Source organism: Bombina bombina, chromosome 3 (assembly GCF_027579735.1).
Source record: "Bombina bombina isolate aBomBom1 chromosome 3, aBomBom1.pri, whole genome shotgun sequence".
In the NCBI taxonomy this organism is placed as follows: domain Eukaryota; kingdom Metazoa; phylum Chordata; class Amphibia; order Anura; family Bombinatoridae; genus Bombina; species Bombina bombina.
The window spans coordinates 926,243,531-926,264,647 of NC_069501.1; the positions used below are offsets into that span (position 1 = coordinate 926,243,531).

The 21,117-nt window shown below is 39.4% G+C and overlaps 1 long non-coding RNA gene across 2 annotated transcripts in view; it reads left to right on the forward strand.

Annotated features, from left to right (window-relative positions):
• The window catches only part of LOC128651981 (uncharacterized), a 168,053-nt gene that overhangs the window by 67,250 nt on the left and 79,686 nt on the right, over window positions 1-21,117 (forward strand). The gene's annotated exons all lie outside the window — the stretch shown is intronic.

Genomic DNA, 21,117 nt, shown 5'->3' on the forward strand with positions numbered 1-21,117 from the left:
AAACTCAATAACATGAACTTTGGCAGCTGGTTTACCCAAAACATGTTTCTTTGTGATGTCATTAAGAAGTTCTTGAAGTTTTAAATGAAAAACTCTGGCCACTAAATCAGGTCCAATTACAACTGCTTGACCTTCTTTCAGATTAACAACAATTTCAGACCATTTCACGTTACATGTCATGTTTATGAAAAAATCAGGCTTCCCATACTTTCTAACAATTCTGTACCATGTTACTTGGACTACCTTGGAATGCAGATGGAAGTATAACTGCTTTGCCTGGAAGCAGTGGCGTAGCGTGGGGGGGGGCCACAGGGGCGGTTGCCCCGGGCGCAAAATTCTGAGGGGCGCAAAATGCTTGGCTCCCAGACCACCAGTGCCACTGCCAGCCAGAATTATAATTAAATTATTATAGCCCCTGTTTTTGCCTGGGCCCTGGGGAATAGGGATTGGAAATGGCAACGCACGCAAAATACAGCTTAGCCTCTACCGTCACCCAGGTGACGTCGCAGGGCCAACCAGCCAGCCAAGTTCCAAAGGACCCAGAGTCACTCTGAGCCAGCCAGCCAGCCAAATTCCAACTTCCAAAGGACCCAGAGTCTGAGCCAGCCAGCATGCCAGAGTGTGAGAGTGATCTATGCTGCTTTAAAGTGAAAGCCAGTTATTTTATTTCAAATTCATTTTTAACCTGGGTAAAATAAAACATACAAGATGTAGATGATCTACATCTTGAATGTTTTACCCAGGTTAAAAATGAATTTAAAATAATAACTGGCTTTCACTTTAAAGCAGCATAGATCACTCTCACACTCTGGCATGCTGGCTCAGATGTATTTAAAAATGAAATCTCATGTTTAAATATTAAACCATAAAAAATGTAATTGTTAAGTTATATAATGTACTTACTTAATGTATATAATAAAGTAATGGCTGCCTGCAACCATATTGAATCCTAATTTTTAAGGATGAATGTAGAGTTTAGAATTCTATATATATATATTTTTGTTGTTAAAATAAAGCTTTGTTTGTTTTAAAACAAAAACCTGTCTCCTAAGTTGTTGAGCTGTCTCCTAGATTCAAAGCAAATTTGCCAATCCCTACTGTACTGGTGGAAGAGACTCAGTCATTGCTAATGGATTAGGGGGGCGCAATTCTTGCCTTGCCCTGGGCGCTGAGAAGCCACGCTACGCCACTGCCTGGAAGTAAGACCTGTTCTGCAGCTGCACTTTGAAGATGATCCATGAGACCTGTATACTTTTCAACCCTCAATTTTGACTGATTTTGTCTAACAAAGATTAAATGATTACCCTCTGTCTTAACGTATGCATCTACAAAGTACTGCTGGGTCAATCTGCTAGCACTCAGAAATGGGTTAATCTCATGTCGAACGGAAAGCATGTACCCATTAAATTGCATTTGTGAGACCCCCTTCTCTTGACTTTGCTAAGGATTTAATTATTATATTTCTAACAGTAGTAGGGTTGTAATGAAGCTTCATTTTAGATGACCAACTTTGTTCCCCAAAAGGGAAAATAAGTATATACAACATTGGCTCCAAATTTGGATCTAAAATACTTATCCTTTCTGTTTTTTTTTTTTATTATTATTATTTGTACTTTGACAATGAATAATAAGATCTCGCTTAAGAGGAGGTTCACCATCTGCATTTTGAAAAATAATAGCTACCTCATTACACCGAGGAGCTTTGTATCTACGATGATCGTTTTTACGATCTTGTACTATTGCCATGGTCAAAGTTGCAGGTGTAACACAATTTTAAGATGCATCTTCTAAGCATTCCTGTTCTATTTTATACAACATTTTGCATGCTTGGGCAAAATAATTGTTTAAAGCAATAAAAGAATCTCAGTCATTAGTTCAGGGTTGCAATTTGCATTTTCAGTAATTATAAGGCGCTGTTGTGCAGCCTCATCAGGATCAAGAATATATAGGTGTGCAAACTTTTGGTTATCCTCATTGGAAGGATGAAATGATCCAGTTCTTTGATAAATTTAATTCTAAAACAGTAAGGCCCATAACTGGGAGGAGAAGCAATATTCATCCCTATTGAAGCAAATGCTAAAGAATTATTTAAAGATCTAATGTTTTTGTGAAAGTTTTTTGAATGTTTATAAATTCCTGTCATTAGACTTTGTATTAAAGGAGCGGCTTTAATAAGTTCAATAATTACTTTTCCTTTACGGCAGCATTGACTGAATAGTTTGTCTGATGACTGCTCTTTTGGAAAATGTAGGGCATCATATTACAGTTGGTGCATATATCATTTAGCTCTCCACAGTTATGATGATCAAATGAATCATCATATCTCTCAATTGTAGAAATATGTTGAGTATGTTTTGCAAAATATGTACGATGGTATTAAACACGACTTGTACTAAGTTTGCTTTTACGTTCCCTTTCTATATTGCTTATGCTGTGCTGTTTTTTTGTCAGAGATCGATCATTTTCTGCATGTGCTTTTCTATGAGCAAATGTGTTTCTTTGTTGCTCTTTATGTCTCTGATTTTCTGTCATATTTGCGCCCTCTTTTCTATTCTGAACTGCTTTTGCTTCCATTTAATGGGCCCTTTCTTCATTAGTCATGTTATTTTTTATTTTTTTTATCTCTCTCATTTCGTCTCCTTTTTGCATCAGATTGTTCTTCTAAAGATAACTTTCTTTTAGGCATGTATTTTTTTAAATATTATTAGTTATTTAATATATATATTTAAGCTACAGGTGTAGCAACACCCTATTTGGTCAGACTTAAACTAAATATATATTGAAGCTACAGGTGTAGTGACACCCTATTTTGATGGTCTGCTGTCCTATATATATAATTAATCTACAGGTGTAGCAACTCCCTATTTGGCCAGACTTTTTTTTTAAATAAATAAATAAATAAATAAATAAATATATATATATATATATATATATATATATATATATATATATATATATATATATATATACACAGTATCTCACAAAAGTGAGTACACCCCTCACATTTTTGTAAATATTTTATTATATCTTTTCATGTGACAACATTGAAGAAATTACACTTTGCTACAATGTAAAGTAGTTAGTGTACAGTCTGTATAACAGTGTAACTTTGCTGTCCCCTAAAAATAACTCAACACACAGCCATTAATGTCTAAACCATTGGCAACAAAAATGAGTTCACCCCTAAGTGGAAATGTCCAAATTGGGCCCAATTAGCCATTTTCCCTTCCCGGTGTCATGTGACTCGTTAGTGTTACAGGGTCTCAGGTGTGAACCCCATGCCCAAGAGGGTTAAGGAAGTGCTGGAAAATAATGGTGGCCACACAAAATTTTGACACTTTGGGCCCAATTTGGACATTTCCACTTAGGGGTGTACTCACTTTTGTTGCCAATGGTTTAGACATTAATGGCTGTGTGTTGAGTTATTTTGAGGGGACAGCAAATTTACACTGTTAAACAGGCTGTACTCTCACTACCTTTACATTGTAGCAAAGTGTCATTTCTTACGTGTTCTCATGTGTCACATGAAAAGATATAATAAAATATTTACAAAAATGTGAGGGGTGTATTCACTTTTGTGAGACACTGTATATATATATATATATATATATATTTATATATATATATATATATATATATATATATTTATTTATATATATATATAATGTCAATGTAAGGATTGCACAATCAAACTGTTAATCATTGCCACGGTGCACTGCAAGTATCCATTCCAGTATATCCAAACAGCAGGCACTCACTGGACTTTATAATAAAATATAATAATTTTATTTCACAAAGTTAAAACAGACAAACGTTTCGGCACTGCATTGTGCCTTTGTCAATGTCAGTTACAAGAAAAACATACAGACAGAGTGCAGCTCTACACCCCAAAAATCAATATACACACATTTAAAAACATACCCTTATATGCTATCAGAACTCCCTATATTTTGCCCCCATACATCCGTAGCGCCATTCTGAGGATCCACCACTGACGTCACGCTGACATGCTAGTCGTGCCTAGCGTGATGACGCATAGCACAGCATTGCCATAGCAATGTCAAAGGCGTCTAGTTGGCGTGTAAGCAAGAAGATAGGGAGCATCCGGGTTGGCCGTGCGCATGTCAAACAGTAAGCGCAACCACTCACATAACTGTTGCTAACAGCAACAAGTAAACAAATACATTACACAACGGCAAACTCACCGGGTGTTCCCCACATAAGGCTAAAGCTAACATTGTACATATGCCCATAAAATCAGGCACAATTATAATTGTAGATGACAATATGTAAATGGAGCGGAATAAATTAAAAAGTACAGCTATGCATTCTGTATAATATCAATACAATTTTGTTTACCATAAATCCACACATAGCTAAAATAATAAATCCGCAAATCAGATCTGATGACATATTGAACTACATATAAATAATAAATACGATGTTGAAGAAGACCTCTAAATCCCCTACTTACTTCAGGCAAATTGGAGTATAGTAGAAAAAATATACATATATGATGTATCTATATATGTAATGAGAGCGGACACCCTAAATCCCCCAGTCTTCTGGATGATAAGTTAATGATTTCCTTTAATAGAAAGGGCTGAAATCCAGTGTGGTGTTAAGTCCCTTCGGGGCCAGAGTATCAAGTTTAAAAATCCATCTGCTTTCACGTTGGAGTAACTTCTTGCCTCTATCCCCTCCCCTTGGGATAGGGGGGATGTGATCTACAGGGAGTGCAGAATTATTAGGCAAATTAGTATTTTGACCACATCATCCTCTTTATGCATGTTGTCTTACTCCAAGCTGTATAGGCTCGAAAGCCTACTACCAATTAAGCATATTAGGTGATGTGCATCTCTGTAATGAGAAGGGGTGTGGTCTAATGACATCAACACCCTATATCAGGTGTGCATAATTATTAGGCAACTTCCTTTCCTTTGGCAAAATGGGTCAGAAGAAGGACTTGACAGGCTCAGAAAAGTCAAAAATAGTGAGATATCTTGCAGAGGGATGCAGCACTCTTAAAATTGCAAAGCTTCTGAAGCGTGATCATCGAACAATCAAGCGTTTCATTCAAAATAGTCAACAGGGTCGCAAGAAGCGTGTGGAAAAACCAAGGCCCAAAATAACTGCCCATGAACTGAGAAAAGTCAAGCGTGCAGCTGCCAAGATGCCACTTGCCACCAGTTTGGCCATATTTCAGAGCTGCAACATCACTGGAGTGCCCAAAAGCACAAGGTGTGCAATACTCAGAGACATGGCCAAGGTAAGAAAGGCTGAAAGACGACCACCACTAAACAAGACACACAAGCTGAAACGTCAAGACTGGGCCAAGAAATATCTCAAGACTGATTTTTCTAAGGTTTTATGGACTGATGAAATGAGAATGAGTCTTGATGGGCCAGATGGATGGGCCCGTGGCTGGATTGGTAAAGGGCAGAGAGCTCCAGTATGTTTCAATTGTGCACAATGACGTGCTACGGGTTGGTGTGACTCGCCGTTCTTTAATGCCTCTCGGATGGCAAACCATCGCTATGCCATATCTCGGAAGGAAGTAATCGTCTTTCCAATGTACACTAGGGCACACGGACAGGTGAGCATATAAACCACATGTGTACTCGTGAAACTCAAGCGATGGTTTATTTTGTACCGCTGATGTTTATGGGGGTGCTGGAAAGAATCTCCTTTACACATGCTGTTACACGTAGTGCAACCCCCACAGGGGAAGCACCCCTTTTTTGATGACTTCAGCCAAGTCTCCATTTTGTAATGGTCCACAGGGTCAGATTTAACGAGGATGTCCCTCAGATTCCTTGACCTCCGATACACCAACCTTGGCGCTGCCATATTCTGGAATGGTAAAATGGGGTCAGTGCCAACCACAGGCCAGTGACGGCGTACAGCATTCGATATACGTTCACAACCAGGTGTGAACGTGGTGATTAGATTAAGTTGCTCCGATGTCTCCTTCTTTCGGAGTTTGGTATCCAATTTAATATCTGGCCCCAATAATTTTTCTTGAATTTCGCAGATCTCTTTCATAGGGTAGCCCCTCTTGTTCAGTTTCTCGCCCATTTCTTTTATTTGAATCTTCTGTAAGGGTGTCTCGCTATTGTTTCTCAGTGCCCTGGCGAGCTGGGAGGTGAGAACACCCTTTTTCTGGTGTTTAGGGTGAAAGCTGCTGGCATGTAACAATGAATTTCAGTTTGTAGGTTTCGTGTACAACTTGGTACCAAACCTCAAAGTGCCAGAGTCATTCACCTTAAAAACACTAAGGTCCAAAAAATTCACACTATCAGAGCTGAATTCTAATTTAAATCGAATTGGACTGGCCATGAGGTTCAAATGTGACACCAACTCACGCAATGATGGCTCCCCACCTCTCCATATGAGGAGCACATCATCGATGTAGTGGGAATAGTAGATCACTTGAGAGTGTTCAAACAGCTTCATGAGTTCTTGCTCATACCATGCCATATAGATGTTTGCGTAAGTGGGTGCCACATTCGACCCCATGGCCGTACCAGCCACCTGTAAGTAATAGCAATCCTCAAACTTGAAGTAATTTTTCTCCAAACAGATTGTTAACAACTCGCATATGAATTTGATCGGTGGACCATCATAATGTTCATTATTAGTCACCATGGACTTGACAGCCTCCACCCCCTCCACATGGGGGATGACAGTGTAGAGACTGTCAACATCCGTGGTGACCAAAATGTCATCACATTCCAAATCAGTAAAACCTGCAAGTATCCTGAGTAAACTAAGTGAATCTTGTAAGTAAGCCCTAGTATTTTTGACAATAGCCTGCAAGAAGGAGTCAATAAAGATGGCAAGGTTAGATAGAACAGAACCCCGGGCAGAGACAATGGGTCTGCCCGGGGGGTTCACAAGAGTCTTGTGAACCTTCGGTAGAAGATAGAGTACAGGGACTATTGGGTGGTCAGTGATCAGAAAACTCAGTTCCTTCTCATTAATGAATCCTGCTTCCAAGCTACATTGTAAAAAGGTGTCAATGGCTGCTTTATATACATGAGTTGGATTACCTCTCAGTTTTACATATGTGTTCACATCTGCCAATTGCCGCAGGGCCTCTTGTCTGTAATCTGTATAATCAAGGACAACGATAGAGCCACCCTTGTCCGCGGGGCGGACAATGACTGATCTATCATTGCCTAACCTTGTGAGTGCTTCTCTTTCAATCTTGGTAAGATTGGGATAAGAGGTTATATTCGAAGCCTCATTAATACTCTGAGTGAGTATTCTAGTATAACTCCTAATAGAGGAGTTAGTGTTAGGTGGTTCAAAAGTGGATTTCTTTTTAAATGGTTCAGGTGAATATTCCTGTTCTCTAAAATGATCCCTTAATTTCAATTGGCGCTGAAATCTATGAATATCAACCATCCTCTCAAAGGTCTATATGTGGAGTCGGAACAAAAGATAAACCCCGATTAAGTAAAGCTATTTCAGCTTCACTTAGTGGTCTGCTACTAAGATTAAACACTATGTTTGTTTCCTCCTTGTTTGTTTCTGACTTGGGTTTATAACCTCCCCTCCGTGTCCTACATCTTTTTGGCCTTTTTGGCCATAATCTGAATCGGAGGTTTCATGGTGGACCTTGTGCTTACCCCTAAAAAAAATTGTGTCTGTTGAGTGTTCTCACTTGGTACTGGAACCTCTGAAGTGGCCTCAGTCGGGGTTTATCTTTTGTTCTGACTCCACATATAGACACCTTTGAGAGGATGGTTGATATTCATAGATTTCAGCGCCAATTGAAATTAAGGGATCATTTTAGAGAACAGGAATATTCACCTGAACCATTTAAAAAGAAATCCACTTTTGAACCACCTAACACTAACTCCTCTATTAGGAGTTATACTAGAATACTAACTCAGAGTATTAATGAGGCTTTGAATATAACCTCTTATCCCAATCTTACCAAGATTGAAAGAGAAGCACTCACGAGGTTAGGCAATGATAGATCAGTCATTGTCCGCCCCGTGGACAAGGGTGGCTCTATCGTTGTCCTTGATTATACAGATTACAGACAAGAGGCCCTGCGGCAATTGGCAGATGTGAACACATATGTAAAACTGAGAGGTAATCCAACTCATGTATATAAAGCAGCCATTGACACCTTTTTACAATGTAGCTTGGATGCAGGATTCATTAATGAGAAGGAACTGAGTTTTCTGATCACTGACCACCCAATAGACCCATTGTCTCTGCCCGGGGTTCTGTTCTATCTAACCTTGCCATCTTTATTGACTCCTTCTTGCAAGCTATTGTCAAAAATACTAGGGCTTACTTACAAGATTCACCTAGTTTACTCAGGATACTTGCAGGTTTTACTGATTTGGAATGTGATGACATTTTGGTCACCATGGATGTTGACAGCCTCTACACTGTCATCCCCCATGTGGAGGGGGTAGAGGCTGTCAGGTCCATGGTGACTAATAATGAACATTATGATGGTCCACCAATCGAATTCATATGCGAGTTGTTAACAATCTGTTTGGAGAAAAAATACTTAAAGTTTGAGGATTGCTATTACTTACAGGTGGCTGGTACGGCCATGGGGTCGAATGTGGCACCCACTTACGCAAACATCTATATGGCATGGTATGAGCAAGAACTCATGAAGCCGTTTGAACACTCTCAAGTGATCTACTATACCCGCTACATCGATGATGTGTTCCTCATATGGAGAGGTGGGGAGCCATCATTGCGTGAGTGGGTGTCACATTTGAACCTTATGGCCAGTCCAATTCGATTTAAATTAGAATTCAGCTCTGATAGTGTGAATTTTTTGGACCTTAATGTTTTTAAGGTGAATGACTCTGGCACTTTGAGGTTTGGTACCAAGTTGTACACGAAACCTACAGAACGAAATTCATAGTTACATGCCAGCAGCTTTCACCCTAAACACCAGAAAAAGGGTGTTCTCACCTCCCAGCTCACCAGGGCACTGAGAAACAATGGCGAGACACCCTTACAGAAGATTCAAATAAAAGAAATGGGCGAGAAACTGAACAAGAGGGGCTACCCTATGAAAGAGATCTGCGAAATTCAAGAAAAAATATTGGGGCCAGATATTAAATTGGACACCAAACTCCGAAAGAAGGAGACATCAGAGCAACTTAATCTAATCACCACGTTCACACCTGGTTGTGAACATATATCGAATGCTGTACGCTGTCACTGGCCTGTGGTTGGCACTGGACCCACTTTACCATTCCAGAATATGGCAGCGCCAAGGTTGATGTATCGGAGGTCAAGGAATCTGAGGGGCATCCTCGTTAAATCTGACCCTGTGGACCATTACAAAATGGAGACTTGGCTGAATTCATCAAAAAAGGGGTGCTTCTCCTGTAGGAGCTGCACTACGTGTAACAGCATGTGTAAGGGAGATTCTTTCCAGCACCCCCATAAAAATCAGCGGTACAAAATAAACCATCGCTTGAGTTGCACGAGTACACATGTGGTTTATATGCTCACTTGTCCGTGAGCCCTAGTGTACATTGAAAAGACGATTACTTCCTTCCGAGATCGGATGGCAAACCATCGCTATGCCATCCGAGAGGCATTAAAGAACGGCGAGTCAGACCAACCCATAGCACGTCATTGTGCACAATTGAAACATTCTGTGTCCAGCATTAGATCTATGCTTATAGATCACATCCCCCCTAACCCAAAGGGGAGGGGATAGAGGCAAGAAGTTACTCCAACATGAAAGCAGATGGATTTTTAAACTGGATACTCTGGCCCCGAAGGGACTTAACACCACACTGGATTTCAGCCCTTTCTATTAAAGGAAATCATTAACTTATCGCCCAGAAGACTGGGGGATTTAGGGTGTGCATGTGAGTGGTTGCGCTTACTGTTTGACATGCGCACGGCCAACCCGGATGCTCCCTATCTTCTTGCTTACACGCCAACTAGACGCCTTTGACGTTGCTATGGCAATGCTGTGCTATGCGTCATCACACTAGGCATGACTAGCGTGTCAGCGTGACGTCAGTTCTTGGATCCTCAGAATAGCGCTACGGATGTATGGCGGCAAAATATAGGGAGTTCTGATAGCATATAAGGGTATGTTTTTAAATGTGTGTATATTGATTTTTGGGGTGTAGAGCTGCACTCTGTCTGTATGTTTTTCTTGTAACTGACATTGACAAAGGCACAATGCAGTGCCGAAACGTTTGTCTGTTTTAACTTTGTGAAATAAAATTAATATATTTTATTATAAAGTCCAGTGAGTGCCTGCTGTTTGGATATACTGGAATGGATACTTGCAGTGCACCGTGGCAATGGTTAACAGTTTGATTGTGCAATCCTTACATTGACATTGTGATTCTGCCTGGGGCATTTGGGATTAGCACTCCTCTTGGATATAACACATTGAATTGTGGACTTTGTATTTGATCAGCTGTGCAACTACCTTGAAATCATTTTTCTACATTTTTTGCATTGTTTTTAATATTTGTGAACTCCTTTTTCTCATCTGTTCCATATGGCTGAGGCGGCTGCTAACATGGACATTATACAACATGATGAAGATTTCAATACGGATCCCCTTGCATTTACTGATGAAGATACAGACAGAATCTTGATCTCAGATGACACAGGCGAGCTTGGTGGTTAGACACCCATTAATATTTATCACAAGATATTAAACCTACGTAGGAAAGAGGTGGATTACCACCTACATGCAGTATTCTTGTCTGGATACTTTAGAAAGAAATTTATCCCTAGGGGATTCAGGGTTAAGAATATCCCAACCTTGGGGAGACAAAATGTGGAGTTCTGCAGGCGCTGGTGTTCAATTCTTAATAAATGTTCATATGACCTCAACCTTTTGGTTATTGAAGAGGTCAGTAGATTTGAAGTGAAGATCAAAATTGAATTGGACGCCATCAAAATGCAGAGTTTCCACATTTTGGAAAATGACACTAGCCAGGAGTGGGTGAACAAGCTGGATGGCATGGTTAATAAATACCGTAGTGATTTGATTGCTTTCAAAAACAAAAAAATAAACAATGTGGAGAGTGACTACAGGGAACGGCGGGTGTATAAGTGGTTATATGGTAAAGATGAGACTCCATATAGGCGCCGTAGAAATCTAAGATCAAAAAATACTCTCAGTGTTGTGGACAGCAGTGGAGGAGATTCCTCTGGGACTGAGGCCACTTCAGAGGTTCCAGTACCAAGTGAGAACACTCAACAGACACAATCTTTTTTAGGGGTAAGCACAAGGTCCACCATGAAACCTCAGATTCAGATTATGGCCAAAAAAGGCCAAAAAAGATTTAGGACACGGTTATAAACCCAAGTCAGAAACAAACAAGGAGGAAACAAACACGGGCCTAGATTTGGAGTTCGGCGGTAGCCGTCAAAACCAGCGTTAGAGGCTCCTAACGCTGGTTTTGGCCGCCCGCTGGTATTTGGAGTCAGTGATTAAAGGGTCTAACGCTCACTTTTCAGCCGCGACTTTTCCATACCGCAGATCCCCCTACGCCATTTGCGTAGCCTATCTTTTCAATGGGATCTTCCTAACGCTGGTATTTAGAGTCGTTTCTGAAGTGAGCGTTAGAGCTCTAACGACAAAATTCCAGCCGCCTGAAAATAGCAGGAGTTAAGAGCTTTCTGGCTAACGCCGGTTCATAAAGCTCTTAACTACTGTACCCTAAAGTACACTAACACCCATAAACTACCTATGTACCCCTAAACCGAGGTCCCCCCACACCGCCGCCACTCGATTAAAATTTTTAACCCCTAATCTGCCGACCGCCACCTACGTTATATTTATGTACCCCTAATCTGCTGCCCCTAACCCCGCCGACCCCTGTATTACATTTATTAACCCCTAACCTGCCCCCCACAACATCGCCGCCAGCTACTTAAAATAATTAACCCCTAATCTTCCGACCGCAAATCGCCGCCACCTACGTCATCCCTATGTACCCCTAATCTGCTGCCCCTAACATCGCCGACCCCTATATTATATTTATTAACCCCTAATCTGCCCCCCTCAACGTCGCCGACACCTGCCTACACTTATTAACCCCTAATCTGCCGAGCGGACCTGAGCGCTACTATAATAAATGTATTAACCCCTAATCCGCCTCACTAACCCTATCATAAATAGTATTAACCCCTAATCTGCCCTCCCTAACATCGCCGACACCTAACTTCAATTATTAACCCCTAATCTGCCGACCGGAGCTCACCGCTATTCTAATAAATGTATTAACCCCTAAAGCTAAGTCTAACCCTAACACTAACACCCCCCTAAGTTAAATATAATTTAAATCTAACGAAATAAATTAACTCTTATTAAATAAATTATTCCTATTTAAAGCTAAATACTTACCTGTAAAATAAATCCTAATATAGCTACAATATAAATTATAATTATATTATAACTATTTTAGGATTAATATTTATTTTACAGGCAACTTTGTATTTATTTTAACCAGGTACAATAGCTATTAAATAGTTAAGAACTATTTAATAGTTACCTAGTTAAAATAATAACAAATTTACCTGTAAAATAAATCCTAACCTAAGTTATAATTAAACCTAACACTACCCTATCAATAAATTAATTAAATAAACTACCTACAATTACCTACAATTAACCTAACACTACACTATCAATAAATTAATTAAACACAATTCCTACAAATAAATACAATTAAATAAACTAGCTAAAGTACAAAAAATAAAAAAGAACTAAGTTACAGAAAATAAAAAAATATTTACAAACATAAGAAAAATATTACAACAATTTTAAACTAATTACACCTACTCTAAGCCCCCTAATAAAATAACAAAGCCCCCCAAAATAAAAAATTCCCTACCCTATTCTAAATTAAAAAAGTTACAAGCTCTTTTACCTTACCAGCCCTGAACAGGGCCCTTTGCGGGGCATGCCCCAAGAATTTCAGCTCTTTTGCCTGTAAAAAAAAACATACAATACCCCCCCCCCAACATTACAACCCACCACCCACATACCCCTAATCTAACCCAAACCCCCTTAAAGAAACCTAACACTAAGCCCCTGAAGATCTTCCTACCTTGTCTTCACCATACCAGGTTCACCGATCCGTCCTGGCTCCAACATCTTCATCCAACCCAAGCGGGGGTTGGCGATCCATAATCCGGTCCAGAAGAGGCTCCAAAGTCTTCCTCCTATCCGGCAAGAAGAGGACATCCGGACCGGCAAACATCTTCTCCAAGCGGCATCTTCGATCTTCTTCCATCCGGAGCGAAGCGGCAGGATCCTGAAGACATCCAGCGCGGAACATCCATCCGGACCGACGACTGAACGACGAATGACTGTTCCTTTAAGGGACGTCATCCAAGATGGCGTCCCTCGAATTCCGATTGGCTGATAGGATTCTATCAGCCAATCGGAATTAAGGTAGGAATTTTCTGATTGGCTGATGGAATCAGCCAATCAGAATCAAGTTCAATCCGATTGGCTGATCCAATCAGCCAATCAGATTGAGCTCGCATTCTATTGGCTGTTCCGATCCACACCTTTGAGAGGATGGTTGATATTCATAGATTTCAGCGCCAATTGAAATTAAGGGATCATTTTAGAGAACAGGAATATTCACCTGAACCCTTTAAAAAGAAATCCAATTTTGAACCACCAGGACTTTTCAAAGTTTTATTCCAATTATGAAATATATATATATATATATATATATATATATATATATATATATATATATATATATATATATATATATATATATATATAATATAAATATTTAGCTACTTATGTAGCAACACCTTATTTGGACAAACTTTTTTTTTGTTAAGTAATATAGCTTTAAAAAAAGCTTTATAAAATTAATTAGCTTGCTTTTCTATAGCTTTTAAAAAGGCTTTTACTATAAAATGTCCATTTTTTTTGGATGACAAATAAAGCTTACACAAAAGCTTTTAAAAATAAATATTATCAGGCTTTAGTATAGCGTATAAAAAAGCTTTTGGGATAAAATAGCTAATATTGCTAAAAAAGTAGACAACAGACGATGTTCCGCTTTTAAAAGGCTTCGTACTCTCTCTGCATCAACTATCCTATATTGTCTAAATGTCGCAAGCAAGGGGCGTGGTTAGTCACAAGCGACACACGTGACTTGCCATGAGCGAGAGGCGTGACTTTCCGCAAACGTGCTGTGTTTGATTGACGTATAAGTGCAGTATATTTCTATTTAGTATGGCCGTATAGGATTTTCAGAAGTTGCGATCTGCAAATTTCTGTAACTCCGCACACACATTATTTATGCAGTAACAATGCATAGTTACTGTATAAATAATGTACACACTGACACTGAAATAATAAGCAGTTGTATAAATCATGTACAAACTGACACTGTAAAAATTCAGACTTAGCAGTGGAGTCTCTCTGTGTGCTGAAATTTAGAAATCAGCCAATAGGATAAGAGCTACAGAAATCTTAGAGGACCACCGCCAAGGACCGTCACTGTTGAGGACTTCCGCTGAAGATGCATGCATCTGCGCTGCCTTCACTCCAGATGAAGATAAAAGATGATGGAGCCGCCTGGAAGAAGACCTTGTCAGCCGGACGTCAGGAACGGTGAGTACCTATTTGGGGCTTAGTCTTAGGTTTATTTTTTTTTTTATTTTTTTTTTAAGATTAGGAATTTAATGGGCTGTAAAAGAGCTGATTGCCCTTTTAAGGACAGTAAAAGAGCTGAATGCCCTTTTAAGGGCAATGCCCATACAAATGCCCCTTTAGGGGCAATGGGTAGTTTAAGTTTTTTAGTGTTTAGTTATTTTTATTTTGGGGTGTTTGGTGGGTGGGGGGTTTTTACTGTAAGGGGGGACTGTTTTAAATGTAAAAGAGCTGTTTAACTTAGGGCAATGCCTTACAAAAGGCCCTTTTAAGGGCTATTGGTATTTTAGTTTAGGGGGTGTTTTTATTTTGGGTTGCTTTTTATTTTCATAGGGATTAGTTTTTTTTTTCTTTGATAATTTTGTTTATTTTTCTGTAATTTTAGAGTTTTTTATTTTTTGTAATTTTAGATTTTTTTTGTAATTTAATGTTAGGTTTTATTATTTTAAGTGTAACTTAGTATTGGGGTTAATTTAGGGGTGTTAGTTTAGGGGGCTTATTAATTAAATTAGTTATTTGCGATGTGGGGTCCTGGGCTACATAGGTAATTAGGTTTATTGCGATGTGGGGGGGGGTTGGCGGTTTAGGGGTTACTATTTTAATTATGTTATTTGCAGATTAGGGGTTAATTAATTTATTATTTTGCGATATGGGGGTTTGCGGTTTAGGTATTTGTTAATACTTCGTGCAGGAGGTTATTTTTTTTGTTATATTTCGTGTGGGCAGTTAGGTTTGTTTGTTATTTTGTGCTGGTGGTTACATGTTTCTCATTAATTAATTGCGGGCGGCCCTCTCTGCACCGGACATCGATGGCCGGTATCGTTGATGGGTGGGAGCCTGTGTGGGAGGCGGGTGGCGGCCATAGATGATGATCGGTGATGTGGAGGGGGGCGGGATCGTGGGCAGGGATTTCCAGAGGCGTGCACGGACGGGCGCACGTGCACCGGAGGGTGAGCGCGTTCATGGGGAGGGAGCGGGTGGGAACTGCTACACTACAGAAAAAGTTGGTGTAGAAATTATAAAAATTTTTTTAAAAAAAGTGTAAATTTTTTTTAAAAAAAAGATCAGGCAGGTGGTGGGGGTTGGTCTGTGAGGGGGAGGGAAGCTACACTACAGAAAACAAAAACAAAAAAAACAAAAAAACTAATTTTTTTTGCAAACTGGGTACTGGCAGACAGCTGCCAGTACCCAAGATGGCCGCCAATAAGGCAGATGGGGAGGGTTAGAGAGCTGTTTTGGGGGGGATCAGGGAGGTTGGGGGCTAAGGGGGGATGATACACCACAGCATATGTAAATATGCTAAAAAATTAATTATTTTTTTTTAAAAACCTTTTATTTTAGTACTGGCAGACTTTCTGCCAGTACTTAAGATGGCGGGGCAATTGTGGGGTGGGGGAGGGAAGGGAGCTGTTTGGGAGGGATCAAGGGGTATGATGTGTCAGGTGGGAGGCTGATCTCTACAATAAAGCTAAAATTAACCCTGCAAGCTCCCTACAAACTACCTAATTAACCCCTTCACTGCTAGCCATAATACATGTGTGATGCACAGCAGCATTTAGCGGCCTTCTAATTACCAGAAAGCAATGCCAAAGTCATATATGTCTGCTATTTCTGAACAAAGGGGATCCCAGAGAAGCATTTACAATCATTTGTGCCATAATTGCACAAGCTGTTTGTAAATAATTTCAGTGAGAAACCTAAAATTGCGTAACATTTTTTTTTTTTTAAATTTGAACGCATTTGGCGGTAAAATGGTGGCATTAAATATACCAAAATGGGCCTAGATCAATACTTTGGGTTGTCTACTACACTCCAATTAAGATAAAATTAACTCTACAAGCTGCCTACATGCTCCCTAATTAACCCCTTCACTGCTGGGCATAAAACACATGTGGTGCGCAGTGTCATTTAGCAGCCTTCTAATTACCAAAAAGCAATGCCAAAGCAATATAAGTCTGCTATTTCTGAACAAAGGGGATCCCAGAGAAGCATTTACAACCATTTATGTCATAATTGCATAATTTGTTTGTAAATAATTTCTGTGAGAAACCTAAAGTTTGTGAAAAAGTTAACAATTTTTTTTATTTGATCTCATTTGGCGGTGAAATGGTGGCATGAAATATACCAAAATGGGCCTAGATCAATACTTTGGGATGTCTTCTAAAAAAAAATATATACATGTCAAGGGATATTCAGGTATTCCTGACATATATCAGGGTTCCAATGTAACTAGTGCTCATTTTGAAATAAAGTGGTTTTGAAATAGCAAAGTGCTTCTTGTATTAATTGCCCTATAACTTGCAAAAAAAAAAGCAAAGAACATGTTAATATTGGGTATTTCTAAACTCAGGACAAAATTTAGAAACTATTTAGCATGGTTGTTTTTTGGTGGTTGTAGATGTGTAACAGATTTTGTGGGTCAAAGTTAGAAAAAGTGTGTTTTTTTCCATTGTTTCCTCATATTTTATAATATTTTTAATAATAAATTATAAGATATGATGAAAATAATGGTATCTTTAGAAAGTCCATTTAGTGGCGAGAAAAACGGTATATAATATGTGTGGGTACAGTAAATGAGTAAGAGGAAAATTACAGCTAAACACAAACACCACAGAAATGTAAAAATAGCCCTGGTCCTTAAGGGAAAGAAATTGAAAAATGGCCTTGGTCCTTAAGGGGTTAAGAACTTTGTTTAAAAAAATACATGAAAAAAATGATATACATACACACACACAGATATAGTAAAAGGAAAGTAGAATGCCCACTAGTGGCAAGCTGTACACTCCTTGCACAATTATTGGGACTGTGGATTTTTAATTCCATATTTGTCATCACTGTGGAGCCCGTTGTTTACCTTAGTCAAAAAAGATGATCTTACTTGAGTCATTCTGAAGTAATCAAAGCCACCCTAAAGTATGCTCACAGGTCAAAATATTTAAATGAAATTACTCTAGAGTCATTCGCTGGATTTTCATGCTTGTGAAGTAATAAGTAAGATAAACTGATAATTGTTCTAAAGTCATAACCCATCATGTTTTACCTTAGCTGATGACTTTACAAGCCTGATAATGAAGTCTTATGATGTGCAAATAACTTCTAAAGTAGTTTGGTGATCATCAAACGACTCCAGGATGGTCTCTAAAGTAATCCTGTTTGTCTTGGGTAATTAAAAACAATTCTTAACCAGAAGTTTGCAGATTTATTATTTACTATGGCCTACATTTGGAGTTTTGTCGGTAAGGACCCGCGTAGCTAACGCCGGCTTTTTTCTGGCCGCACCATAAAAATAACTCTGGTATTGAGAGTCCACATAAAGGCTGCGTTAGGCTCCAAAAAAGGAGCGTAGAGCATTTTTAATGCAGCTTCAACTCTCAATACCAGAGTTGCTTACGCAAGCGGCCAGCCTAAAAAACGTGCTCGTGCACGATTCCCCCATAGAAAACAATGGGGCTGTTTGAGCTGAAAAAAACCTAACACCTGCAAAAAAGCCGCGTTCAGCTCTTAACGCAGCCCCATTGTTTGCTATGCGGAAACACCTCCTAAGTCTGCACCTAACACCCTAACATGTACTCCGAGTCTAAACACCCCTAATCTTACACTTATTAACCCCTAATCTGCCGTCCCCGCTATCGCTGACACCTGCATTTTATTTTTAACCCCTAATCTGCCGCTCCGTAAACCGCCGCTACTTACATTATCCTTATGTACCCCTAATCTGCTGCCCCTAACACCGCCGACCCCTATATTATATTTATTAACCCCTAATCTGCCCCCCACAACGTCGCCTCCACCTGCCTACACTTATTAACCCCTAATCTGCCGACCGCACCGCTATTATTATAAAGTTATTAACCCCTAATCCGCCTCACTAACCCTATAATAAATAGTATTAACCCCTAATATGCCCTCCCTAACATCGCCGACACCTAACTGCAAACATTAACCCCTAATCTGCCGACCGGAGCTCACCGCTATTCTAATAAATGTATTAACCCCTAAAGCTAAGTCTAACCCTAACACTAACACCCCCCTAAATTAAATATAATTTTATTCTAATGAAATAAATTAACTCTTATTAAATAAATTATTCCTATTTAAAGCTAAATACTTACCTGTAAAATAAATCCTAATATAGCTACAATATAAATTATAATTACATTGTAGCTATTTTAGGATTAATATTTATTTTACAGGTAACTTTGTATTTATTTTAACCAGGTACAATAGCTGATTGGATCAGCCAATCGGATTGAACTTGATTCTGATTGGCTGATCCCATCAGCCAATCAGAATATTCCTACCTTAATTCCGATTGGCTGATAGAATCCTATCAGCCAATCGGGATTCGAGGGACGCCATCTTGGATGAAGTCATTTAAAGGAACCGTCATTCGTCGTTCAGTCATCGGCCAGGATGGATGTTCCGAGTCGGAGGTCTTCAGGATCCTGCCGCTCCGCTCCGGATGGATGACCATAGAAGATCCCGCTTGGATGAAGACTTCAATCGGATGGAAGACCTCTTCTGCCCCACTTGGATGAAGACTTCAGCCGGATCATGGACCTCTTCAGCTCCCGCTTGGATGATGACTTCAGCCAGATCATGGACCTCTTCAGCCCCCCGCTTGGGCTTGGATCAGGACATCGGAGGAGCTCTTCTGGACCGATCGGTGAACCTGGCAGGGTGAAGACAAGGTAGGAAGATCTTCAGGGGCTTAGTGTTAGGTTTATTTAAGGGGAGTTTGGGTTAGATTAGGGGTATGTGGGTGGTGGGTTGCAATGTTGGGGGGGGGTATTGTATGTTTTTTTTACAGGCAAAAGAGCTGAACTTCTTGGGGCATGCCCCGCAAAGGGCCCTGTTCAGGGCTGGTAAGGTAAAAGAGCTTTGAACTTTAGTAATTTAGAATAGGGTAGGGCATTTTTTTATTTTGGGGGGCTTAGAGTAGGTGTAATTAGTTTAAAATTGTTGTAATATTTTTCTTATGTTTGTAAAAAATTTTTTATTTTTTTGTAACTTAGTTCTTTTTTATTTTTTGTACTTTAGATAGTTTATTTCATTGTAGTTATTTGTAGGTATTGTATTTAATTTATTTATTGATAGTGTAGTGTTAGGTTTAATTGTAGATAATTAAAGGGATTTTATTTAATTAATTTATTGATAGTGTAGTGGTAGGTTTAATTGTAACTTAGGTTAGGATTTATTTTACAGGTAAATTTGTAATTATTTTAACTATTTTAGCTATTAAATAGTTCTTAACTATTAAATAGCTATTGTACCTGGTTAAAATAAATACAAAGTTACCTGTAAAATAAATATTAATCCTAAAATAGCTACAATGTAATTATAATTTATATTGTAGCTATATTAGGATTTATTTTACAGGTAAGTATTTAGCTTTAAATAGGAATAATTTATTTAATAAGAGTTAATTTATTTCGTTAGAATAAAATTATATTTAACTTAGGGGGGTGTTAGTGTTAGGGTTAGACTTAGCTTTAGGGGTTAATACATTTATTAGAATAGCGGTGAGCTCCGGTCGGCAGATTAGGGGTTAATAATTTAAGTTAGGTGTCGGCGATGTTAGGGAGGGCAGATTAGGGGTTAATACTATTTATTATAGGGTTAGTGAGGCGGATTAGGGGTTAATAACTTTATTATAGTAGCGGTGCGGTCCGCTCGGCAGATTAGGGGTTAATAAGTGTAGGCAGGTGGAGGCGACGTTGAGGGGGGCAGATTAGGGGTTAATATATATAATATAGGGGTCGGCGGTGTTAGGGGCAGCAGATTAGGGGTACATAAGGATAACATAGGTGGCGGCGCTTTGCGGTCGGCAGATTAGGGGTTAATTATTGTAGGTAGCTGGCTGCGACATTGTGGGGGGCAGGTTAGGGGTTAATAAATATAATATAGGGGTCGGCGGTGTTAGGGGCAGCAGATTAGGGGTACATAAGTATAACGTAGGTGGCGGTTGGCAGATTAGGGGTTAAAAAAATTTAATCGAGTGGCGGCGATGTGGGGGGACCTCGGTTTAGGGGTACATAGGTAGTTTATGGGTGTTAGTGTACTTTAGAGTACAGTAGTTAAGAGCTTTATGAACCGGCGTTAGCCCAGAAAGCTCTTAACTACTGACTTTTTTCCTGCGGCTGGAGTTTTGTCGTTAGAGTTCTAACGCTCACTTCAGACACAACTCTAAATACTGGAGTTAGAAAAATCCCATTGAAAAGATAGGATACGCAATTGACGTAAGGGGATCTGCGGTATGGAAAAGTTGCGACTGAAAAGTGAGCGTTAGACCCTATTTTGAGTGACTCCAAATACCGGAGGTAGCCTAAAACCAGCGTTAGGTGCCTCTAATGCTGGTTTTCACGGCTAACGCCAAACTCCAAATCTAGGCCTCAGTATATTGAAAAGTATATGATAAGATGTGTTTTCTGTTTTGTGTACACAATAATCATCTTGCA